The sequence below is a fragment of the Carassius carassius genome, chromosome 39 (genome assembly GCF_963082965.1).
Source record: "Carassius carassius chromosome 39, fCarCar2.1, whole genome shotgun sequence".
Classification (NCBI taxonomy): domain Eukaryota; kingdom Metazoa; phylum Chordata; class Actinopteri; order Cypriniformes; family Cyprinidae; genus Carassius; species Carassius carassius.
In genome coordinates, this window is record NC_081793.1 from 2,066,695 (window position 1) to 2,081,156 (window position 14,462).

The following is a 14,462-nucleotide window of genomic DNA, read 5'->3' on the forward strand; positions in this document are numbered from 1 at the left end:
AGTTGGACTCTGCACGGACTGGAGCTTGGAGGGCATCAACACTCCAGTTGGACTCTGCACAGACTGGAGCTTGGAGGGCATCAACACTCCAGTTGGACTCTGCACAGACTGGAGCTTGGAGGGCATCAACATTCCAGTTGGACTCTGCACGGACTGGAGCTTGGAGGGCATCAACACTCCAGTCGGACTCTGCACGGACTGGAGCTTGGAGGGCATCAACACTCCAGTCGGACTCTGCATGGACTGGAGCTTGGAGGGCATCAACATTCCAGTCGGACTCTGCAGGGACTGGAGTTTGGAGGGCATCAACACTCCAGTCGGACTCTGCACGGACTGGAGCTTGGAGGGCATCAACATTCCAGTTGGACTCTGCAGGGACTGGAGCTTGGAGGGCATCAACACTCCAGTCGGACTCTGCACGGACTGGAGCTTGGAGGGCATCAACATTCCAGTTGGACTCTGCAGGGACTGGAGCTTGGAGGGCATCAACATTCCAGTTGGACTCTGCAGGGACTGGAGCTTGGAGGGCATCAACACTCCAGTAGGACTCTGCACAGACTGGAGCTTGGAGGGCATCAACACTCCAGTAGGACTCTGCAGGGACTGGAGCTTGGAGGGCATCAACATTCCAGTTGGACTCTGCAGGGACTGGAGCTTGGAGGGCATCAACATTCCAGTTGGACTCTGCAGGGACTGGAGTTTTGAGGGCATCAACACTCCAGTCGGACTCTGCATGGACTGGAGCTTGGAGGGCATCAACACTCCAGTCAGACTAGGCATGGACTGGAGCTTGCAGGGAATTAACGCTCCAGTCGGACTTGGAGCTTGGAGGGCATCAATGCTCTGGTCAGCCACAGTGCATGCTGGAGTTTGGAGGACTTTTTTACTAGGTCTTAAACAAACAAATAGTACCTTCCAAAATGACTTTTTTTCTTTTTACATTTCTCCTTCTTTCTGCCTCCTTTTCCCACATTGACATCAAAAGCGCATTGTTGCACATGAGCTTTCAGGGCATCACCATTTAAATCCAGCTCAGTGCAGGTTGCAGCTTGGCTTTGGACACTGGTAATCTTGAATAAAGAGGAATGACAACAACCAAAATTAATATGACTATAAGTTATTTTTTATATTATTAGTGCCTACTCAAATCCTACTACAGCTACGCTTGCTATAAATCGTAAGTTATTCTTGTATGTTGTTTGGCAAGGCTTTACACTGCAAACATTTCACTCTCATGTGCAAGTGAAAATCAATGCTCCAGTTGGACTCGGCACGGACTGGAGCTTGCAGGAAATCAACATTCCAGTCGGACTCTGCATGGACTGGAGCTTGGAGGGCATCAACACTCCAGTAGGACTCTGCATGGACTGGAGCTTGGAGGGCATCAACACTCCAGTAGGACTCTGCATGGACTGGAGCTTGGAGGGCATCAACACTCCAGTAGGACTCTGCATGGACTGGAGCTTGGAGGGCATCAACACTCCAGTAGGACTCTGCACAGACTGGAGCTTGGAGGGCATCAACACTCCAGTAGGACTCTGCATGGACTGGAGCTTGGAGGGCATCAACACTCCAGTAGGACTCTGCACAGACTGGAGCTTGGAGGGCATCAACACTCCAGTTGGACTCTGCATGGACTGGAGCTTGGAGGGCATCAACACTCCAGTAGGACTCTGCACAGACTGGAGCTTGGAGGGCATCAACACTCCAGTTGGACTCTGCACGGACTGGAGCTTGGAGGGCATCAACACTCCAGTTGGACTCTGCACGGACTGGAGCTTGCAGGGCATCAACACTCCAGTAGGACTCTGCACAGACTGGAGCTTGGAGGGCATCAACACTCCAGTAGGACTCTGCACAGACTGGAGCTTGGAGGGCATCAACACTCCAGTTGGACTCTGCATGGACTGGAGCTTGGAGGGCATCAACACTCCAGTTGGACTCTGCATGGACTGGAGCTTGGAGGGCATCAACACTCCAGTTGGACTCGATCGATCATAATCTTGTCGTTTCTGTCTGGAAATGTCCCACATACTAGTGAGAACAAGAGCACTCCCAATTAATATACTGACGCTGGCTCCCCATGGTACTTGCCCTGTGATAGAAATTTGGGTGGACAGTACATTTGTGTGCCTGTAAGAAAGAGATTTTGTTATGTGCATCACCACTGCAATTTGTCTAGGTGTCCGTTAGCATGGTACTTTAGTGATTCCTGTTTATGGCTTCAATACTTACCCATGAATGTAGTCAGTGCCGGGCCTACCTAATAATCGATATAAACGGCTGCATAGGGTCCCATGGCCACCAGGGGGCCCTGTGTCAGGAGTTCAGAGAGCATTCATGGGAGTAAAGTGAGATGATGGTGGAGATGGCTACAGCAGAGCTGAGCTGGAGCATTCTCTGAAGCTGTACTTCAATAGGAATTAATAAAAAAAATTTAATTCGTACAGTTCGTGGACACGCACTGTTGGTGACTGACAAATCGTGTAGAATGCACGAGTAGCTCCAGTCCCAACCGCGAGGTCAAAAGCGAAACTAAAAATGATGTATGTGCGCATTCAAACACAATTATAATTCCAGCAATTTGAGAGCGGCTGTGGCTCCCTGATGCATGCAAATTACTGTGCGTTCACACCGCCAGCATCGAGAGTGTCATAGTGGCCGGAAGTCATTCATTTTCAATGTAAGCCGGCGGCGAGGAGCGGCACGGCGCAACTTGGCCATTGAGAGCATTGAGGAGAGTTGAAATCAAGGCATCTTTATGGTAATGAGCTATGACGCGGTTGGGCAGCAACCAATCGGAACGTAGAAGTCCACCGCTTGAGAGGATTCCAGAGAACGCAGCTCCGACTACATTAGTTCCCAAGCACAATAGAGGACAAGTTGATTATTGGTGTTTCGGGTTTGCAATAATCTATGATGTGTCCCTGTTTGCGTACAGGGACATAAAAAAATAATAATTAAAAGTGATATGTTGACCAAGGTGTCTGAGATTGTTCATTTTCCTGGTGAGTTGCTGATGTGCAGTAACGTTATAGGAATAATAATCTAATGATATAATAAATAATAGTACTGTAATCCCAGTTTACTTTTAAACAAATTTCCCTGATTATACTTGCATTTAAGTAATGTTTATACTTGATCATATTTACTTAAGTATAATTTTCAATGCAAGACTTTTACTTGCATCAGAGTATTTTTACAGTGCTTTATACATTATTAGGTAAAGGATCTTAATACTTCGTCCACGACAATATTTAATGAGGTTAACTTATAACGTTACCCTCCTTGTGGTTAGTCTGCACGAGATCAACAACCTTGTTTGCTTTGAGGCCGCTCGATCTACGTCAGAGCGTCTGAGCGCTCACGAATCTTTCTACGGCAAGAGCGATTTTTGACGCTCTCGACGCCGGCGGTGTGAACGCACAGTTAAGCCGCTTGTCCACCAGCGTCGGATCAATTTTTGTTCCGACGCGACGCCTGTGACGTTTTCGTTGCTTGGGGGCGGAATTTGTGGGCTGGACATTGTACGGACGTCATTTGTGAAGTTTTGGAGGGAAAAATACTTTTTTATCATTTATTTATCATTTTGCAATGGATCGACGAAAGACTCGCTATCAGGAACCGGGTGGTCAGCATTGCGGTGTTGTACCTGCTTTGGAAGAGGGGGAGACGGCAGTTCTGGGTCCATCCCATCCTGCTCGCCGCAGAGTTTTCATTGGCTGCTGCCCCGCGTTTTGACGCTCTCGTTTGCATAAAGTATCCACCGAGTATACTTTTTTGACGCGCTGCTGTTGACCAAATCGACGCGACGCGACCCATCGTCCTTTGCGGGGCGTTTTTGCTGCCTGACGTAGTTCCATAGGAAATGAATGGGCTTGACGTGGCGTCAGAAATCGAGACGCTGGTGGACAAGCGGCTTTAGGCTGCATACAATATATACGCTGTAATTGGTATATACATTATAATAGGATGTGTACTTCTGCTCTAGCAGAAATATAGCCTAACTTATCTAGTCCCGCTCCCGCCCGCGACATTCAAGTTTTGTCCTGCTCCCGCCCACAAAAGTCCACATACAAGTAATATATTTTTTTCCAGTACGTCGAATACATTTACATGAAATGGTTCTGTAACACCTCCTAAACTCCACAACATCCCAGAATAAACGCTCCCGATAAAATATTAGAGTAGATTCTAACTTAATCGCCTCTGATTGCATTCCAGAAATCAGCAGCTGAGTCTAATTGGCTACATTGCGCAACCCTTTAAATACGTGTTATCAACAGAAACTATGTCTAGCTTGCACATGCCATTTTAATGTTGATGGGTTTTTTTTTTTTTTGCAAAAGATAAATAACAATTTATATGACTCCTCTTTTAGTTAGTTATTTTTTTTAATTTTAATGATCAATATTTGGAAAATACTTCAGATAGGAGGTCAAACAATCTAAAAACTCGATCTTATAGCCTGCAAGTACAATAGGTATAGATTCATGAAATCATGAGTTGCTTTTTTGGCAAAATATTTCACAGTGCTTGAGCATTGTCTGTTATTGCATATAATAATTCATTCTCAGAAAGAAGATATGGCATTTATATGACATTTACATTTAAAAAAGTTTCAAAAGTTTGATTAAATGGGTTGTTGCATGACATTACTTTTTTCACTGTCACAAGATTAAAAAAGTTAAATAATTAATAATGTCATCATTTAAGATGTTTTTTTCTTACATGGAATCAGCATTGACATAAAAACTTATTTATTAGATTTATTATTATTATTTTATTTTTTTAGCTAAATCTCAAAATTGTCATATGTTGTGTCTCAATGATGTTCAATAAATTACAACTTTTATAAATTTAAAAGAAAAGCATACAATTGTTAATAAAAATACCTCAGGCATAATCTTACAAGATTTGTTTTTGTACATATATTTCTAAAAGCATATTAAATTGATACATTATGACACTAAAATCTTTGTCCTCTGGTGTGACACCATATCCATATTTTTATTTGTCAACTACCTAAATTTATTTTCCTATCTATATCTTGAAATATATATATAAATAAGCTAAAATTGTAAAATTAGGTGTCAGTGTAGGATGTGTACATTGGGATGGGTTGTGGGTGGTTAGATGAAACTGTAGGTATTGGGGTCCCCTTTTGGAAATCTGCTTAGGGCCCCCAAAACGCTAGGGCCGGCCCTGAATGTAGTGTAGGCTGCGCTTTGAAAAAGGGCGCCGCACCCAATTAGTTTGACTTCCAGGGTGTTTTTGTTGATCAACAGGTTTTCCTGTTTGATGTCCAGCACTCCACGTTGGCAGCTCATATAAGCGCTTTGTAGGTAGTCTACTTACAAAGCTGATATATTTGGTATCCTCGGTTTTCTTGACAAACTTCACTGCCACCTGATCAACAAAAGAAAGAAGAATTTGTGTGAGAAATATTTTCAATTAACATGTGTAGAGGTCATAGCATTGCAATCATTAATACAGACATGGAACATTAGTAAATACAAATTCCAGGCATTAATTCAAAAACTATAGAGTATATTTGGTTCATATGACCATTTAAAAGGGTGAATTGTTCTAAACACTTTATATAACATACACATAGAAGTACCTGCAATAAATGCAAAGGGATGAAGATAAATGACTAGCTAAATAAAAAAAAAAATTAATGATAGCTGAAGGCCATCCTTCATATGCCTCCTTTCGTAGACGCCTCCAAATCCTCCTCGACCCAGCATATTGCTGACTTCATAGTAGAAAAAGATATCTATAAAAGATAAATAAGAGTAATTGACATAATTAAGCAATGATATTCTACAGAGTTTATATTTATTTAACATAAAACTATGTTAAACAGGTTTTCTAAATTTTCTGACATCTTATATAATTTACACATGCAGTTTTATGAACTTATTTTTTGGATAAAACTTCATATTCATCAACTCCCCATTAAGTGCATAAAATATTGAATACTAACATAATCAATATTAAATGTTAACCTTCACAGTGCTAATTAATGACTGCTTCATACCTGAGCAAGGATCAAACAAGGGTTTGGTGTGGCCTGAAGTTTGTAGAGCGTCCACACTCCAGTCAGACTCAATGCGGACCGGAGCTTGGATGGCATGATATACATGATATGTTATTATATATTTATTTTATTTAATATAAAGTATATTCCAGTCCGGACTCTGCATGGACTGGAGCTTGGAGAGCTTGGTCAACACTCTGGCCGGCCACAGTGCATGCTGGAGTTTGGAGGACTTTTTACTAGGTCTTAAACAAACAAATATTACCTTCCAAAATGATTTTTCCTTTTTACATTTCTCCTTCTTTTTTCCTCCTTTCCCCCCATTGACATCAAAAGCGCATTGTTGCACTGGAGCTTTTAGGGCATCGCCATTCAAATCCAACTCAGTGCAGGTTGCAGCTTGGCTTTGGACACTGGTAATCTGGACTAAAGAGGAATGACAAAAAAAACAAAATTAATATGAATATAAGTTATTTTTTATATTATTAGTGCCTACTCAAATCCTACTATAGCTACGCTAGCTATAAATGATGAGTTATTCTTATATGTTGTTTGGCAAGGCTTTACACTGCAAGCACTTCACTCTCATGTGCAAGTGAAAATTTACTTTTAGCACAAAAGTGCTAGTGGCATATTACCAATACATTTATGTGCATCACTAATTATATATTAACTCTTTATAACAACTTTGATATGACATTAACAAATCCACATAATGTACATTTATACTTAACAGATCTTTATTAAAATACATTTAAATATATAATGTTCAAATTGTTAATTCTATTTAAATTTGATCTTATTTTTTCATATGTCCTTATATTTTAACATTTATAGACTACTGATCTGTCAGTTTTTTTATAATGAAAATTGTTATACTGCTTCCTGATCATAGGCTGACTTGTCAAAGCTGAAATTGACTCAATAACTGAAAATGACTCTGGAAATTATCCTGTTGGATTTTTTTTTAACACTGTGAAGCCAGACATACTGTTAATTCACAATGACTACTTTTGGCCTTCATAAACATAGTTGTTTTTGCTTTAAATGAAAGAGACACACTGTAACTCAAAACTCAATTGCATTTCAGATGCTGTCACATTCTATAACCTAAAAAACTGAGTATAAGAACATAGCTGTTAATTTTTTCTTATTTTGGGTGGGGGGCTTGCAAGGATGAAAATGGAGCAAGCCCATAAAATGATGAGCCAACTGTACATGACAAGACCTGGGCTGGCTGTGACAGAGAACATGGCCACTATATGCCAGTTGTCTTCATATTTGTGCACTGAAACCCAAAGCAAAAATCAGGTTTATTATTTAGCCATATTTTGACTTGGAAACAGATTTCGACTTGGAGTGTCTTCCTACTGTTACAACTAATCATTAATATGTATGAGGATTGAGTATATAACTAACAAAAGGCTTTCAGAATCTTCAGAATTTATATTAATCTCTTAAAATATTTTGACTTCGGTACCTTAAACCATTCATGGTGCAGAATCTTGCCCAAAACGAGTCTCTTTTTTGGATCACGCTGCAGGCAAAAGCAGATCAGTTGGCAGCAGTCTGCGCAGAATGAAAAAGAGAACTGATTATTACCTGTAACTTCATACCTTCTTCATACCCTTTACTTTTATTCTATTTACAATTAACTTTACAACATGACTGGAGGTTAAAAAATCTGACAAACAATCCTGCATCATTTTCAACACTTTTTCTGTTGCCCGTCTTGCTTCTTCATTCATTGTGAATTAACAGTATGTCTCTTGTTTTACCCTTAGTCGGACTCTGCATAAACTGGAGCTTGGAGGTCATCAAGGCTCCTGTCAGACTCTGCATGGACTGGAGGATGGAGGGCATCAACACTCCAGTCGGACTGCATGGACTGGAGCTTGGAGGGCATCAACACTCCAGTTGGACTCTGCACGGACTGGAGCTTGGAGGGCATCAACACTCCAGTCGGACTCTGCATGGACTGGAGCTTGGAGGGCATCAACACTCCGGTCGGACTCTGCACGGACTGGAGCTTGGAGGGCATCAACACTCCAGTTGGACTCTGCACGGACTGGAGCTTGGAGGGCATCAACACTCCAGTTGGACTCTGCACAGACTGGAGCTTGGAGGGCATCAACACTCCAGTTGGACTCTGCACAGACTGGAGCTTGGAGGGCATCAACACTCCAGTTGGACTCTGCACGGACTGGAGCTTGGAGGGCATCAACACTCCAGTCGGACTCTGCACGGACTGGAGCTTGGAGGGCATCAACACTCCAGTCGGACTCTGCACGGACTGGAGCTTGGAGGGCATCAACATTCCAGTTGGACTCTGCAGGGACTGGAGCTTGGAGGGCATCAACACTCCAGTCGGACTCTGCACGGACTGGAGCTTGGAGGGCATCAACATTCCAGTTGGACTCTGCAGGGACTGGAGCTTGGAGGGCATCAACATTCCAGTTGGACTCTGCAGGGACTGGAGCTTGGAGGGCATCAACACTCCAGTAGGACTCTGCACAGACTGGAGCTTGGAGGGCATCAACACTCCAGTAGGACTCTGCAGGGACTGGAGCTTGGAGGGCATCAACATTCCAGTTGGACTCTGCAGGGACTGGAGCTTGGAGGGCATCAACATTCCAGTTGGACTCTGCAGGGACTGGAGCTTGGAGGGCATCAACATTCCAGTTGGACTCTGCAGGGACTGGAGCTTGGAGGGCATCAACATTCCAGTTGGACTCTGCAGGGACTGGAGTTTTGAGGGCATCAACACTCCAGTCGGACTCTGCATGGACTGGAGCTTGGAGGGCATCAACACTCCAGTCAGACTAGGCATGGACTGGAGCTTGCAGGGAATTAACGCTCCAGTCGGACTTGGAGCTTGGAGGGCATCAATGCTCTGGTCAGCCACAGTGCATGCTGGAGTTTGGAGGACTTTTTTACTAGGTCTTAAACAAACAAATAGTACCTTCCAAAATGACTTTTTTTCTTTTTACATTTCTCCTTCTTTCTGCCTCCTTTTCCCACATTGACATCAAAAGCGCATTGTTGCACATGAGCTTTCAGGGCATCACCATTTAAATCCAGCTCAGTGCAGGTTGCAGCTTGGCTTTGGACACTGGTAATCTTGAATAAAGAGGAATGACAACAACCAAAATTAATATGACTATAAGTTATTTTTTATATTATTAGTGCCTACTCAAATCCTACTACAGCTACGCTTGCTATAAATCGTAAGTTATTCTTGTATGTTGTTTGGCAAGGCTTTACACTGCAAACATTTCACTCTCATGTGCAAGTGAAAATCAATGCTCCAGTTGGACTCGGCACGGACTGGAGCTTGCAGGAAATCAACATTCCAGTCGGACTCTGCATGGACTGGAGCTTGGAGGGCATCAACACTCCAGTAGGACTCTGCATGGACTGGAGCTTGGAGGGCATCAACACTCCAGTAGGACTCTGCATGGACTGGAGCTTGGAGGGCATCAACACTCCAGTAGGACTCTGCATGGACTGGAGCTTGGAGGGCATCAACACTCCAGTAGGACTCTGCACAGACTGGAGCTTGGAGGGCATCAACACTCCAGTAGGACTCTGCATGGACTGGAGCTTGGAGGGCATCAACACTCCAGTAGGACTCTGCACAGACTGGAGCTTGGAGGGCATCAACACTCCAGTTGGACTCTGCATGGACTGGAGCTTGGAGGGCATCAACACTCCAGTAGGACTCTGCACAGACTGGAGCTTGGAGGGCATCAACACTCCAGTTGGACTCTGCACGGACTGGAGCTTGGAGGGCATCAACACTCCAGTTGGACTCTGCACGGACTGGAGCTTGCAGGGCATCAACACTCCAGTAGGACTCTGCACAGACTGGAGCTTGGAGGGCATCAACACTCCAGTAGGACTCTGCACAGACTGGAGCTTGGAGGGCATCAACACTCCAGTTGGACTATGCATGGACTGGAGCTTGGAGGGCATCAACACTCCAGTTGGACTCTGCATGGACTGGAGCTTGGAGGGCATCAACACTCCAGTTGGACTCGATCGATCATAATCTTGTCGTTTCTGTCTGGAAATGTCCCACATACTAGTGAGAACAAGAGCACTCCCAATTAATATACTGACGCTGGCTCCCCATGGTACTTGCCCTGTGATAGAAATTTGGGTGGACAGTACATTTGTGTGCCTGTAAGAAAGAGATTTTGTTATGTGCATCACCACTGCATTTTGTCTAGGTGTCCGTTAGCATGGTACTTTAGTGATTCCTGTTTATGGCTTCAATACTTACCCATGAATGTAGTCAGTGCCGGGCCTACCTAATAATCGATATAAACGGCTGCATAGGGTCCCATGGCCACCAGGGGGCCCTGTGTCAGGAGTTCAGAGAGCATTCATGGGAGTAAAGTGAGATGATGGTGGAGATGGCTACAGCAGAGCTGAGCTGGAGCATTCTCTGAAGCTGTACTTCAATAGGAATTAATAAAAAAAATTTAATTCGTACAGTTCGTGGACACGCACTGTTGGTGACTGACAAATCGTGTAGAATGCACGAGTAGCTCCAGTCCCAACCGCGAGGTCAAAAGCGAAACTAAAAATGATGTATGTGCGCATTCAAACACATTTATAATTCCAGCAATTTGAGAGCGGCTGTGGCTCCCTGATGCATGCAAATTACTGTGCGTTCACACCGCCAGCATCGAGAGTGTCATAGTGGCCGGAAGTCATTCATTTTCAATGTAAGCCGGCGGCGAGGAGCGGCACGGCGCAACTTGGCCATTGAGAGCATTGAGGAGAGTTGAAATCAAGGCATCTTTATGGTAATGAGCTATGACGCGGTTGGGCAGCAACCAATCGGAACGTAGAAGTCCACCGCTTGAGAGGATTCCAGAGAACGCAGCTCCGACTACATTAGTTCCCAAGCACAATAGAGGACAAGTTGATTATTGGTGTTTCGGGTTTGCAATAATCTATGATGTGTCCCTGTTTGCGTACAGGGACATAAAAAAATAATAATTAAAAGTGATATGTTGACCAAGGTGTCTGAGATTGTTCATTTTCCTGGTGAGTTGCTGATGTGCAGTAACGTTATAGGAATAATAATCTAATGATATAATAAATAATAGTACTGTAATCCCAGTTTACTTTTAAACAAATTTCCCTGATTATACCTGCATTTAAGTAATGTTTATACTTGATCATATTTACTTAAGTATAATTTTCAATGCAAGACTTTTACTTGCATCAGAGTATTTTTACAGTGCTTTATACATTATTAGGTAAAGGATCTTAATACTTCGTCCACGACAATATTTAATGAGGTTAACTTATAACGTTACCCTCCTTGTGGTTAGTCTGCACGAGATCAACAACCTTGTTTGCTTTGAGGCCGCTCGATCTACGTCAGAGCGTCTGAGCGCTCACGAATCTTTCTGCGGCAAGAGCGATTTTTGACGCTCTCGACGCCGGCGGTGTGAACGCACAGTTAAGCCGCTTGTCCACCAGCGTCGGATCAATTTTTGTTCCGACGCGACGCCTGTGACGTTTTCGTTGCTTGGGGGCGGAATTTGTGGGCTGGACATTGTACGGACGTCATTTGTGAAGTTTTGGAGGGAAAAATACTTTTTTATCATTTATTTATCATTTTGCAATGGATCGACGAAAGACTCGCTATCAGGAACCGGGTGGTCAGCATTGCGGTGTTGTACCTGCTTTGGAAGAGGGGGAGACGGCAGTTCTGGGTCCATCCCATCCTGCTCGCCGCAGAGTTTTCATTGGCTGCTGCCCCGCGTTTTGACGCTCTCGTTTGCATAAAGTATCCACCGAGTATACTTTTTTGACGCGCTGCTGTTGACCAAATCGACGCGACGCGACCCATCATCCTTTGCGGGGCGTTTTTGCTGCATGACGTAGTTCCATAGGAAATGAATGGGCTTGACGTGGCGTCAGAAATCGAGACGCTGGTGGACAAGCGGCTTTAGGCTGCATACAATATATACGCTGTAATTGGTATATACATTATAATAGGATGTGTACTTCTGCTCTAGCAGAAATATAGCCTAACTTATCTGGTCCCGCTCCCGCCCGCGACATTCAAGTTTTGTCCTGCTCCCGCCCACAAAAGTCCACATACAAGTAATATATTTTTTTCCAGTACGTCGAATACATTTACATGAAATGGTTCTGTAACACCTCCTAAACTCCACAACATCCCAGAATAAACGCTCCCGATAAAATATTAGAGTAGATTCTAACTTAATCGCCTCTGATTGCATTCCAGAAATCAGCAGCTGAGTCTAATTGGCTACATTGCGCAACCCTTTAAATACGTGTTATCAACAGAAACTATGTCTAGCTTGCACATGCCATTTTAATGTTGATGGTTTTTTTTTTTTTTTGCAAAAGATAAATAACAATTTATATGACTCCTCTTTTAGTTAGTTATTTTTATTTTTATTTTAATGATCAATATTTGGAAAATACTTCAAATAGGAGGTCAAACAATCTAAAAACTCGATCTAATAGCCTGCAAGTACAATAGGTATAGATTCATGAAATCATGAGTTGCTTTTTTGGCAAAATATTTCACAGTGCTTGAGCATTGTCTGTTATTGCATATAATAATTCATTCTCAGAAAGAAGATATGGCATTTATATGACATTTACATTTAAAAAAGTTTCAAAAGTTTGATTAAATGGGTTGTTGCATGACATTACTTTTTTCACTGTCACAAGATTAAAAAAGTTAAATAATTAATAATGTCATCATTTAAGATGTTTTTGTCTTACATGGAATTAGCATTGACATAAAAACGTATTTGTTATTAGATTTATTATTATTAATTTTTTTTTTAGCTAAATCTCAAAAATGTCATATGTTGTGTCTCAAGGATGTTCAATAAATTACAACTTTTATAAATTTAAAAGAAAAGCATACAACTGTTAATAAAAATACCTCAGGCATAATCTTACAAGATTTTTTTTATACATATATTTCTAAAAGCATATTAAATTGATACATTATGACACTAAAATCTTTGACCTCTGGTGTGACACCATATCCATATTTTTATTTGTCAACTACCTAAATTTATTTTCCTATCTATATCTTAAAAGATGAATGTAGTGTAGGTTCCAGAGAACGTGCTCCGACTACATTAGTTCCCAAGCACAATAGAGGACAGGTTGAATATTGGTGACACCATATCGATATTTTTATTTGTCAACTACCTAAATTTATTTTCCTATCTACATCTTGAAATATATATATAAATAAGCTAAAATTGTAAAATTAGGTGTCAGTGTAGGATGTGTACATTGGGATGGGTTGTGGGTGGTTAGATGAAACTGTAGGTATTGGGGTCCCCTTTTGGAAATCTGCTTAGGGCCCCCAAAACGCTAGGGCCGGCCCTGAATGTAGTGTAGGCTGCGCTTTGAAAAAGGGCGCCGCACCCAATTAGTTTGACTTCCAGGGTGTTTTTGTTGATCAACAGGTTTTCCTGTTTGATGTCCAGCACTCCACGTTGGCAGCTCATATAAGCACCTTGAGTTGCCTGCTGCATGGTAACTCAAGCCAACTCTTCGTCGATTCTGCCTCCGCAGTGCTGCACAAAATCAAACAAGTCCTCGCAGGGAATGGGCCGCTCCAGAACCATGATGTAGTATTCACCCAGATCCTTCCAGTCCAGCAGATGGATTATCTGGGGAACTCTGGGGCCTTCATTCACAAGGATTAAAAGAGCGACCTCCAATGGAAGATGTTCAGACTAAAGGAAGAACAGTTTAATGATTGTCAGACGGTGTTGGATTCCCAAATACTCAGTACAGTGATTCAAGAAAAACACAGAAAGCATAGTCTACTTACAAAGCTGATATATTTGGTATCCTCGGTTTTCTTGACAAACTTCACTGCCACCTGATCAACAAAAGAAAGAAGAATTTGTGTGAGAAATATTTTCAATTAACATGTGTAGAGGTCATAGCATTGCAATCATTAATACAGACATGGAACATTAGTAAATATAAATTCCAGGCATTAATTCAAAAACTATAGAGTATATTTGGTTCATATGACCATTTAAAAGGGTGAATTGTTCTAAACACTGTATATAACATACACATAGAAGTACCTGCAATAAATGCAAAGAGATGAAGATAAATGATTAGCTAAATAAAACAAATTGAAATGATAGCTGAAGGCCATCCTTCATATGCCTCCTTTCGTAGACGCCTCCAAATCCTCCTCGACCCAGCATATTGCTGACTTCATAGTAGAAAAAGATATCTATAAAAGATAAATAAGAGTAATAAGAGTCCACACTCCAGTCAGACTCAGTGCGGACCGGAGCTTGGATGGCATGATATACATGATATGCTATTATATATTTATTTTATTTAATATAAAGTATATTCCAGTCCCGACTTT

At 42.3% G+C, this 14,462-nt stretch overlaps 1 protein-coding gene across 1 annotated transcript in view; it reads right to left on the bottom strand.

The window, feature by feature from the left end:
• The window catches only part of gngt2b (guanine nucleotide binding protein (G protein), gamma transducing activity polypeptide 2b), a 198,419-nt gene that overhangs the window by 56,415 nt on the left and 127,542 nt on the right, over positions 1-14,462 (bottom strand). The gene's annotated exons all lie outside the window — the stretch shown is intronic.